Source organism: Elaeis guineensis, chromosome 11, assembly GCF_000442705.2.
Source record: "Elaeis guineensis isolate ETL-2024a chromosome 11, EG11, whole genome shotgun sequence".
NCBI classification, from domain to species: domain Eukaryota; kingdom Viridiplantae; phylum Streptophyta; class Magnoliopsida; order Arecales; family Arecaceae; genus Elaeis; species Elaeis guineensis.
The window spans coordinates 16,940,124-16,952,600 of NC_026003.2; the positions used below are offsets into that span (position 1 = coordinate 16,940,124).

The following is a 12,477-nucleotide window of genomic DNA, read 5'->3' on the forward strand; positions in this document are numbered from 1 at the left end:
AAGAGTCCTTATTGGAATAGAACTCTTCTCCCTACGCCAAATCAGATTGCACATCATATATCTCTACACACAAAATTATTTTGTATAAGATTTTTCATCACCAAAGAGCCCTTTCCTTTATCTATCTTATGTCTAAATTTGATTTAGTTTTGATAAAAGAAAGATTCTAAAATTAGATTTCAAAATATTCTTTATCAAGAGAATCTGTTCTCATTCAGATTAACCTCTCCATGCCAATAAATTTTTTTCTCTTTATATGTGTAATATTTTGAGAAGAGTTTTTGTGAGAGATTAGTTGGAAAATTGATTTATTATATAAAAATATGGAAAGGGGTGTTTCATATTTTTTTTGCATATTTTGGGATATAAATTTATGAAGGGAGGCAGAATTCTGTAAGAGTCCAAGATCACTAGGACTCTTCACCCCACCTTCTTACATGCCTAAAAAAGAAGATTTTGTGGTTGTTTTTTTGTATGTAAGATACTAGAAGAGAGCTCTTCATATGGTAGAAGTTTGGGCCTAGTTCATGGTGTGAAAAATAGAGAGGGTCCTCTCTCTTGGGGTATGAGCAAAAATCTGAATTTCAGATTTTTGGTTCTAAAGATTTGGGAGGAGGAAATAAATTAGAAGAAAATTATTTTCTTCTCTATCTTTTTTTCATCTCTTTATATCCTCTAAAAGTCCATCTTTAATCTTTGAAAAAATTTTAGTGATTTAAAAAAAAGATTTAGATCAGTCAAGAAGAAGGTCTTCTTGCAAGCTAGCAATCCCGAGAAGACTGATCAGATCGGGGCTTCGAGTGGATTTTTCGTAGAGGCCGGACGTATGTGCGGCTATAAGCAATCAGCAAGGATCCTCTCCACCATGTCTCTCAATAGCAGAGATTGTCGATCCGTGATCAGGTATGGAGTTCTGAACTCAGATTAGAAGTAGATGTGATCTACTGCTCATATGCATGCATGCTGATTTATCTTCAAATTATTTCAGACTTTTTATGCAATATAACATGTCATAGATCCTAGAGTAGGTTGATTTGATAATTAGATCATATGCATATTAGATTAATTTGATTAATCTAATTATCTTTCACTATAATTTTTTAAAAAAAATTTAAAATACGTGCATGAAATCGCCTATGCATCCCAACATATATTGTTTGCTAGTTAAATAATCAGTGTATGTCTTCAGAGATGTACCTTTGATAGGAAGGAGTTTTTTTCAAATAAGGATGTCAAGTCCCTTCTCATTCATGTGGCCAAGTGGCTTATGCCATAATTCACTAGAGGAATTTTCGACTGCATTCACCTCCGTATTGAGTAATTTTGTCTTTATCATGTAAAGTATACTTGATTTCTTTCCTTTTGCTATCACTAGATAACCAATGATGAGCTTTCATTTTGCTCCACTGAAGTGGCTATGGTAGCCTTCATCATCAAGTATTCTAGTGGAGATCAAGTGTAGGCAGATATCTAGAATATATGTTACATGTTTCAGTAATAATTGGCATATCCAATACTGATTTTCAAGCAAGCATCTTCCATACTCACAATCTTAGTTACTCTATCATTTTCTAACCTGATACTATCAAAATCATGGCTAGTGTGAGATGTGAAAAAGTCATGTCGAGAAATAACATGAAAAGAGGCACCTGAGTCAACAACCGAAGTACCATCATGGCATGTAAGGTTCACAAAATCATCATCACAAATAATGGTGATATGAACATCAGATGCAACTATTGTTGTATCATTTTTTTCATTTTTGTCTTCACCTCTCTCTTGATTGCTCTCTTTTAATTTTTTTTGCACTCCTTTTCATGTGCTTTGGCTTGTCATAATAAAAATATTTGATCTCTTTTTTGAATTTAAAATTTTTTCTTAACTTATCATGGTTGTTAACATTTTATGAGTTTTTAGTTTTATTCCTCCCCCATCTTTCTATAACCAATACCTCTGACTGTATAGTCACACTATATTCTCTTCTTCTAGTTTTCTCATTAAGTATAGTATCCTTTACCATTACCAATGTCACCATATCCTTAGGAGTTGAATTACTAAGTGATATAATTAGAGTTTTCTCACTGTCAGGCAAACAACTGAGCAACAACAATATTTACAACTCATCATTTAGCATCATCTTTATAGCACTCAACTAATTTACTACATCCTGAAATCTACTCAGATGCTCAACAACTGAATATGTCATCTTATACTTCACATTCATAAGCTTTCTGATCATGAATGCTTAATTCTATATGGTCTTTTATTCATAGAAGCTCTCCAGTTTCTTTTATAAACTATGGGTATTAATCTTCACTATAATATAATAAAAAATACTGTCATCTATCCATTGTCTAATTAATCTAACCATCTTCTTATTTCTTTTCTGCCACTCTTATTGAGTTTTCTCACTTGGTTTGGCACTATCTCCTTCAATATAATCATATAAATCTTTACAGAATAATAAATCTTCTATTTAGAGCTTCCAAATTGAATAATTAGAAGGTGTAAGTTTAGCCATATTTTTACCTCTATATTCTTCCACTTAATCAACACAAAAAAATTCAACCAGTAACAACTTTGTGATATCACTTTGTTGGAAAAACTACAAGTATGGACAATAATGCCATAAACTTCTTTTTTTTTTTTGGTACAATTAAATGTGATATCACAAAGCAACAATAATCTCTATGATCTAATCAGGTAATTAATAAGTAAAAATAATTAAGCAACCCATAAAAAAGATACCATAATTTGATGTGAATCTCCTACTATTTAAAATAATAAAATTATTGTAAGTTTTCTTTAGGTCAACTAGAGATTACATAAATATATCATCAAGAACAAATCTCAGATTTCATAATAAAAAATAATTATCACTAATAAAGTAGATTTTAATAGTAAATAGAGTGCATATTTCATCAAATATGTGGATCCTTGAAATAGTTAATGAAAAAAGCTTTTCAAAGATTGAAACTATTTAACTTATAGCTCTCAATGCTGGGGACAACATATTAAATTTTTAGCAAAATCAAAATATAATCAATCATCTGATCGTTCAATAAAATAATACTCTTTTTTTTCTTGCCACCTCTGTTAACTCCTCTCAATTGCCCCAATAATTCGACCCAACCAATACGTGAATTGAACACCCACATTTCCTTTCTTTGTTTTTTCTTAAACATATATGGGTCCTATATGCGGAGGGACCACACAATAGGGCCAAACTAATCCACCATGGTTAATGAAATTGTGGAAGTCAATAGTCTAAATACCTAATTGTGAGAGCTTCCAAGTTCAAGTTCTCCTTAATCTGAAGGGTCGGATGGTACTTAGTTCTCAAAGCTTCCGACTGGTTCGATTATTAGGTCTTCCAAGCTAAATTTTCTATGAGATTATCTTGGTTGACTAACCATTGTGATTTAACAGTGCAGTTTCTCGAAATGCCCTGAGTAAAGTTCTTGAAATAATTCAGTACAGGGAATAAGTCCAACTCATGAATCCTCCCAGAATCTAATATCTAATCTATCTCCAAGTCTGAAAAAAAGTGAGATAATTCCAAAAATCACTCAAATGCTTGTTCACGTCTTTCCAAACCAGAGAGAATCTTATAAGGCTCCTTGTAACTCTCATACCAACATGCCCTCTGAAATAGTAGGCCCTCTTTATTTGGTTCCACCATGGGTTAGATGATCCATTTATGAATTTCCAAGCCCACTAAACCAACAATGCAATATTCATTTGCTCAAGATTCTTGACCGCTAGTCCACCTTGTTCAATAAGGCAATGGAAATCACTCATCTTTGCTTCCCTTTCTAGAGGAAATCCCTTCTCAATTGATCAATTTTACCATGGATCCACTTTGACAGTATGAACATCGATATATAGTAACTTGGCAATGTCAAAAGTACAGAATTTATAAGGTCAACTGTGATGCAACAAAAAAAATGGAGAAAGGAAAGAAGAGGCGGCAAGGCATGGGGAGGAGGGATACGCACGAGTGTTAATCACGTGAAGAAAGATGAGAGTCTCGTCTCCTCTCCTGCACCCATCTCTCTCTCTCTAATTCCTTCTCACACCCATATCTGGCCCTTGTGAAGTATCACTTCTTTTTCCCCTAGACTTGCCTAGAAAAGGCTTCATCGTGCCACCATTGGTCCTCTATTAGAGGACAGGTTAAGGTCAGCAATTTTACTTTTTATGAAAAATTAGTAATTGATTGCATCTTTGATAGTTTTAGAAATTATTTTGAATGTTGGCATGCCACTGAATAGACCCTTGTATATGTGTGAATTTGGATTTTAGGTTTCAAAGCAGTTGTGTGGTTGGATTAAACTTATCTGGATTCTTGATAACCATCTAGTAAGTCACTTAATACTTCTTGGTGTGCTTTTAAAATGATTTAATAATCTTCATATCTGTTTAATTGAATGGTTAAGCATAATATGCTTTATCTATCGTATGGGAATCAAATATGCATTTTGATACCTTTGCTAATAAATTAGTTTGATATACATAGTTTATTTTAATACTGATTTTAGAAAATATGATTGGGCAATTTGAGTAATTATTTTCTTTAAATATATAATGTGGCTACGATCTGTTCTGGCCCTGCCAATGGAGATTATATGTTGGTCCTGTCGACTTATAATCTGAGAAACTGATTTCGACACCGTACCACCAGTGAACAGAATAGTAGTTCTTTGAGGGCCCATTATCTGAAATCTTTTATTCATATCAGTTAGTTGTTACCGACCCATGCCATCGGGTTACGTGGCCATAGCCAATTCTAAGTTTAGTACTAATTTTTAAGAAGTGTACTTCTAAAAAGAAAAAGATTTGTTGTTCTCAACATGTCATCCAATCAACTATATAAATTTAGCTTTGGTATATATTTACATGCTTTGACCCTTCTTGAAGTATTTTGGTACTTACTGGGCTAGTGCAGCTCATTATTTTTCATCTTTCCTTTTATTGTAGATGTTGAACTATGAATGTTTATGGAACTCTGGGGGAGTGCGCTAGCTATATGTAAATACTAGATACTGTATACAGTTATCTTTGCTATCTGGTTATGTAAGTAACTCTAGGTCTGAAAACTATCATCTGACATTTGTTAGCATTATGTGAAAATGTTTTGACTTTTGTTATCCCGAGATTATATGATAATGGATACAGATATGGTGGTTTGTAATTATATTAGTTTTGAGGATTGAGAAAAATCTTATCAAATTTTTATGAAATATTTGGATTTGTTATTTAGGAAGCCTTGCTTGTTGGTGGGGTTTACTTTGCAGACATGCGGTGTGTGTTACGCTCTAGTTAGGGGCATGACAGATTAAGTAGTATCAGAGCACAGGTTTAAAATTACTAGGGATATAGGTGGACCATGATTAAAATAGTGATATAGAAGTTTAGAATTTAAGATTTTTAGGACTCATTGGAAAGATTGAGAGTTGGGTAGAACTTAAGTTATGAGATGTCTCTTTTTCTATGTTTGCTTGCTTATCGATAATCTTGTATTTTTATATTTAAACTTTGTTGTAATGTTTGCTTTATTATTTTTTCTATTAAAATTAAGAATGCCGCCTCATCGTGCTCGAAACCAAAGAGTAAGTTAGTTGTTAGGAGGTTCTCAGGGTGAAGCTCCTCATGAATCAATGGCCAAGAACATGCAAAATCAAGAGCATTTAAATCAGAATGTGAATATTGATGTTCAACAAGAAGAGGTAGTTGATCAGCCAGTTAGAAATCAACCAATCTTGGATCAGATAGTAGTTCCACCAAGAAACATAGCTAAGAATTCAGATCGAATGCTGGAACTAATCCAAGAGGTTGTGGGGTTGGTACGTCAACAGAGGGAATTACCTCAACAGCCTTTACACTTATTGCTACAAAATCCTGGTCCATCTGCTTATGGGAAGAGTATAACAGAATTTAAAAAAATTGCCCCTCTAGCCTTTATGGGTACTACTAATCCTCAGAAGCTAGAGGTCTGGATAGATGAAATGGAAAAAATCTTTAGAGAAATGGAATGTATTGATGAGGAGAAAGTTAGATTTGTTATTTATATGCTTCAGGATGGAGCTCATCACTGGTGGAAATCAGTAGAGCATACACTAACTTTTGGTTATGGATCTATTACTTGGTAGAGGTCTCGTAGTGCCTTATACTATGTATTTTCCTTTAAGCTGATTGAGGGAGTTGGAAAGGGAATTCCTTAACTTGTCCTAAGGAGAAATGATTGTGGATGAGCTTGAGATTGAATTTGATAGACTATCTTGATTTGCTCCTACCCTAGTCACAGATAATGAATCTAGGATGAGAATGTTTGAGGAGGGATTGAGACCTTACATTCGAAGGGGCCTGGCTGCAGTACATTCAACAACTTATGATGATTTGGTGGATAGAGCTAAGAACTTAGAAATTATTTGGAATGAAACTCAGGATACAAAAGGAGGAAAACAAAAGAAGAGAAGTAAAGATTTTGAAACTCGCAGTGGGCAGTATGGGCAGAATTTGAAGAGATCTGCAACATTTCAAGTAGCCAAAAGTTCGATACACCCATCTGGTTCTTATACTAAGTTTCCTCGACAAGAAAAATAGGGATCTTATGGTGGGACCTATCAGCAAGACAAACCTAAGTGTAAAGTATGTAGAGGTATACATAAGACTGAAAATTATCGAATGGTATCTGGGGCTTGTTTTAAATGTGGGAAACAGGGTCATAAAATAGCTGAGTGCTCTCACAACATTCAAGAGCCCCAGTCAGTATAGAGATCCCAGGCTACAAGAATTCAACCAATTTAGGGTTCTACCACTCAGACTCTTGTTGTATAGACTCCAATTACTTCGACACCCTTCCAAGAACATCAAAGGGGAGAAAGACCGTGCACCCAAGGTCGTGTCTATGCACTGACCTAGCAAGAGGCATAGGCATCTAACACTGTGGTATTAGGTATAATACCAGTTACATTTTCTTATGCTCATGTGTTATTTGATTCTGGTGCCACACATTCTTTTGCATCTTCTATGTTTGTGCAAAAGTATAATCTCTGCATGCTCTTGAGTGTGATTTATGTATTAGCACTTCTATTAGAAATGAGGTGATCTCTAATCAGATTTGTAAGTCTTGTTCAGTTTAGATAGAAGGTAGAAATATGATGGCTGATTTGATAGTTATAGATATTCTTGAATTTGATATAATCTTGGGTATGGACTGGTTGTCATCACATTATGCCACTATTGATTGTCATAAGAAGTGCATAAGTTTTCAAATCCTTGGAGTTATGGAGTTCAACTTTATTGGTGGTGGTGCCTATACTTCTTCTTAGATTGTTTTCGTTATGCAAATTAGGTGGTTACTCAGAAAGGGATGTATGGCGTACCTGGCTACAGTGGTTGACACCAGACAACAAGATAAGAAATTAGAAGATATTCCAATAGTAAATGAATACTCAGATATTTTTTTAGAAAATCTTTTTGGGTTGCCTCCAAATAGAGAGATTGAGTTTGCAATTGACTTGATTCCCGATTCAATATCAATTTCCAAAGCTCCTTATAGAATGGCCTTGACTAAAATGAAAGAATTAAAAGATCAATTGCAAGAGCTTCTTGATAATGGTTTTATTACACCTAGTATCTCTCCTCGGAGAGCTCCAGTATTATTTGTTAAGAAAAAGGATGGCAGTATGAGACTATGCATTGATTATCGAGAATTAAATAAAGTAATTATGAAAAATAAATATCCTTTGCTTAGAATTGATGATTTGTTTGATCAGTTGAAGAGAGCTCAGGTGTTTTCTAAGATAGACCTTCGTTTTGGATACCATCAACTGAAAATAAAGGCAGAGGATGTACCTAAAACTGCTTTCCGTACTCGGTATGGGCACTATAAATTTTTGATCATATCTTTTGGGTTAACTAATACTCCGACAGCTTTTATGGACTCAATGAATAGAGTATTTAAGCCCTTTTTAGATAAATTTGTGGTGGTCTTTATTGATGATATCCTAATTTACTCTAGGAGTCAGATTGAGCATGAGCAACATTTGAGGGCTGTAATGGAGACCTTGAGACAGAGACAATTATTTGGCAAACTAAAAAAATATGAGTTTTGGTTGAATAGTATAATCTTCTTAGGACATATAACATCCAAGAATAAAATTTCTATGGATCCGAAGAAAATAGAGGCGGTAGTAAATTGGAGTAGACCAAATAATGTTTCTGAAGTTCACAGTTTTCTGAGATTAGCTGGATATTATAGATGATTTGTTAAAAATTTCTCTTGTATTGCTACACATTTGACTCGACTAACCCATAAAGGAGTTAGATTTGAATGGTTTGAAGGATATGAGCAACACTTTTAGGAATTAAAACAACATCTGATATCGGCTCCTATTCTTACTCTTCCTTCTGGTGGTGGTGTTTTCACTATTTATAGTGATGCTTTAAAAAAAGAGGTCTAAGGTGTGTATTGATACAAAATGGCAAGGTAATTGCATATGCCTCTCAACAATTGAAATCTTATGAGGAAGATTATCCTACCCATGATCTTGAGCTTGCAGCAGTGGTATTTGCATTAAAAATTTGGAGACATTATTTACATGGTGAGTCTTGTGAAGTATATACGGACCATAAAAGTTTGAAATATATCTTCACTCAGAAAGAACTTAATATGAGGTAGAGAAGATTGTTAGAATTGCTCAAGAATTATAATTTGTCCATACATTATCACCCAGAAAAAGCAAATGTGGTTGCTAATGCACTAAGTAGAAAATCTTCAAGTAATATATCTGCTTTAATGATGTCTCAGAGGCATATTCTAGAAGACTTGAGAAAAAAGAAGATTAAAATATGCTTGCTTGGTTCCAAGGTGCAGTTTGCTAATTTGCTGGTCTAGCCTACTATATTTGAAAGGATCAAACTTGCTTAGATAAATGATCCTCAGTTACAAAAGATCAAGAGTGATATTGAGTCAGGTTCTGAACAGAATTTAACATTTGTGAAGATGTATCATTGAGATTTAATAGCAGAATTTGTGTTCCTAATAACCCTCAATTGAAAAGAGAAATTATGAAGGAAGCCCATTGCACGGGATATACAGTACATCCTGGGAGCTCTAAAATGTATAGGGATTTGAGAAGTATATTTTGGTGGAATAATATGAAAAGAGAAATTGCTCAGTTTATAGCACAATATTTAACCTGTCAACAAGTTAAAATTGAACACCAAAGATCAGGGGATTATTGCAACCCCTTCCAATTTCTGAATAGAAATGGGAACATATTACAATAGATTTTATTTTTGGATTGCCGCGGACTTCAAAAGGATATGATGGTATATGGGTAATAGTAGATAGATTGACAAAGTCAGCTCACTTTTTGGCAATTAAATTCAAGATGACATTAGAGAAATTTACAGAGCTTTATATTGAACAGATTGTAAGATTGCATGGGGTTCCTATATCTATCATATCAGATAGAGACACAATTTGTGGCTTATTTTTGGGCTAGTCTACATAAAGCTCTAGGGACCACCCTTATTTTCAATACAGCTTATCATCCTCCGACAAATGGCCAATTAGAAAGAACTATTCTGACTCTGAAAGATATGTTGAGAGCTTGTGCTATTGATATGAAAGATTCTTGGGACCGTCACTTGCCCTTGATTGAATTTGCTTATAATAATAGTTATCAAACAACCATTTAGATGATTCCTTACAAAGCTCTTTATGGAAAAAAATGTAGATCTCCAATATATTGGGATGATATAGGTGAAATAAAACTCATGGGTCCTGAAATTGTTCAGCAACTAGCAGAAATAATTTAAGTAATTAGAGAACGCCTTCAGGCAGCTCAGAGCAGACAAAAGAGTTATGCAGATAACAGGAGAAGAGAGCTAGAATTTCAAGTAGGAGATCATATTTTTTTGAAGGTGTCTCCTACAAAAGGAGTGATGCAATTTGGGATCCATGGAAAACTAAGTCCATGGTATGTGGGCCCTTTTGAGATTTTGGAAAGGGTTGGAGTTGCAGCCTATCGACTTGCACTTCCACCTTCACTCTCAGAAGTCCATGATGTATTTCATATTTCCATGCTACGGAAATATATCTCAGATGAAAGTCATGTAGTGGAATTGACACCCCTACAGCTTCAAGAAGATTTGTCTTATGATGAACAACCATTATGTATAGTTGATAAAAAAGAGCAGGTTCTGAGAAGATATACCATTCCCTATGTGAAGGTTCATTGGAAGAATCATACTGAACATAAAGCTATGTGGGAACTGGAAAGTGCAATGAGGGAAAAATATCTGCATCTTTTTTTGAATGAAGGTATGTTTAAATTTCGAGGATGAAATTTCTTTAAGGAGGGGAGGATGTGACACCTGGACCTGAGCCCACTAAACCTAGGCCCAGATCCTTCGTGCATTACCACTTGAGGCAGTTTGGGGGGAAATAAAGAACGGGAGAGAGAGAGACACATGTCTTCTTAACGCACATCCTCTCTCTCATGTGCGGCCATGGCAACAAAAAAAATAGAGAAAGGAAAGAAGAGGTAGCAAGGTGTGGGGAGGAGGGATACGCACGAGTGTTAATTGCATGAAGAAAGCCGAGAGTCCCATCTCCTCTCCTGCACTCATCTCTCTCTCTCCAATTCCTTCTCACTCCTATATCTGGCCCTTGTGAAGTATCACTTCTTTTTCCCCTAGATTTGCCTAGAAAAGGCTTCGTCATGCCACCTTTGGTCTTCTGTTATAAGACACAGGTTAAGGTCAGCAATTTTATTTTCTATGAAAAATTAGAAATTGATCGCATCTTTGATAGTTTTAGAAATTATTTTGAATGTTGGCATGCCATTGAATAGACCCTTGTATATGTGTGAATTTAGATTTTAGGTTTCAAAGCAGTTGTGTAACTGGATTAAACTTATCTGGATTCTTGATAACTGTCAGGTAAGTGACTTAATACTTCTTGGTGTGCTTTTAAAATGATTTAATAATCTTCATATCTATTTAATTTAATGGTTAAGCATATTATGCTTTATCTACTGTATGGGAATCAAATATGCATTTTGATACCTTTGCTAATAAATTAGTTTGATATACATAGTTTATTTTCATACTGATTTTAGAAAATATGATTGGGCAATTTGCATAATTATTTTCTTTAAATATCTAGTGTGGCTACGATCTATTTTGGCCCCATCAATGAAGATTGTACGTTGGTCTTATCGACTTGTAATATGAGAAATAAGTTTCGAGACCGTACCACCGGTGAACAGAATAGTGGTTATTTGAGAACCCATTATCTGATATCTGTTATCCATATCAGTTAGTTGTTACCGACCCATGCCACTGGGTTACGTGGCCATAGCCAATTCTAAGTTTAGTACTAATTTCTAAGAAGTGTGCTTCTAAAAAAAAAAGATTTGTTGTTTTCAATATGTCATCCGATCAACTATATAAATTTAGCTTTGGTATATATTTACATGCTTTGACCCTTCTTGAAGTATTTTGGCACTTACTGGGCTAATGCAGCTCATTAATTTTCATCTTTCTTTTTATTGCAGATGTTGAACTGTGAATATTTATCGAACTCGAGGGAGTGCACTAGCTATATGTAAATACTAGATACTGTATATAGTTATCTTTGCTATCTGGTTATGTAGGTAAGTCTAGGTCTGAAAACTATCATCTGACATTTGTTGGCATCATGTCAAAATGTTTTGACTTTTGTTATCCCAAGATTATATGATAATGGATACAAATATGGTGGTTTGTAATTATATTAGTTTTGACGATTGAGAAAAATCTTGTCAAATTTTTATGAAATATTTGGATTTGTTATTTAGGAAGCGTTGCATGTTGGTGGGGTTTACTTTGCAGACATGCAGCGTCTATTACGCTCTAGTTCGGGTGGTGACATCAACCTTCCTCCTCAGGGCAAATAATAAGGTCAACCTTCCTCCCTAGGACAAAAATCTCCCTTTCCAGGTAGCCAATTTAGCTCCTATTCTTTCAATTAAAGGCATGCAACAATGTTTAAGGAGCTTCTTATCATGCAGCGGCAATCCAAGATAGGTGATAGGTAATCCACTTCTTTTATAATTCATAGCTTTGCTTCTTGGTCTTCCATGTTCAAACAAAAATCAAAATCTTATGAAAATTGATCTCGAGTTCGGGTGCACCCTCAAAGGCAAGTAAGATGGCCTTTGCTGCAACAAGGCTTTCCTTCTCCCCAGCACAGAAAAGCAAAGTATCATGAGCAAATTAGAGACCTTTGATGCCTTGGAAGGCCTCACTCGACCGAATTCCTTTAATAATGCCCATGGATCCTACCTGCTTGTGGAGTTTGCACAACACATGTACTACAGGGATGAACGGACCCTTTGCCTTAGGCTCTATCTGCACTTGATCCAATTCTTAGGTTTATCATTTACCAGAATAGCAGCAGAGAAAGAAGAAGAGAAGAAT

At 34.8% G+C, this 12,477-nt stretch overlaps 1 pseudogene; it reads left to right on the plus strand.

Annotated features, from left to right (window-relative positions):
- The first annotated feature begins 5,582 nt into the window (after positions 1-5,582).
- LOC140852366 (uncharacterized) lies at positions 5,583-9,022 on the plus strand (annotated as a pseudogene).
- Positions 9,023-12,477: the final 3,455 nt, after the last annotated feature.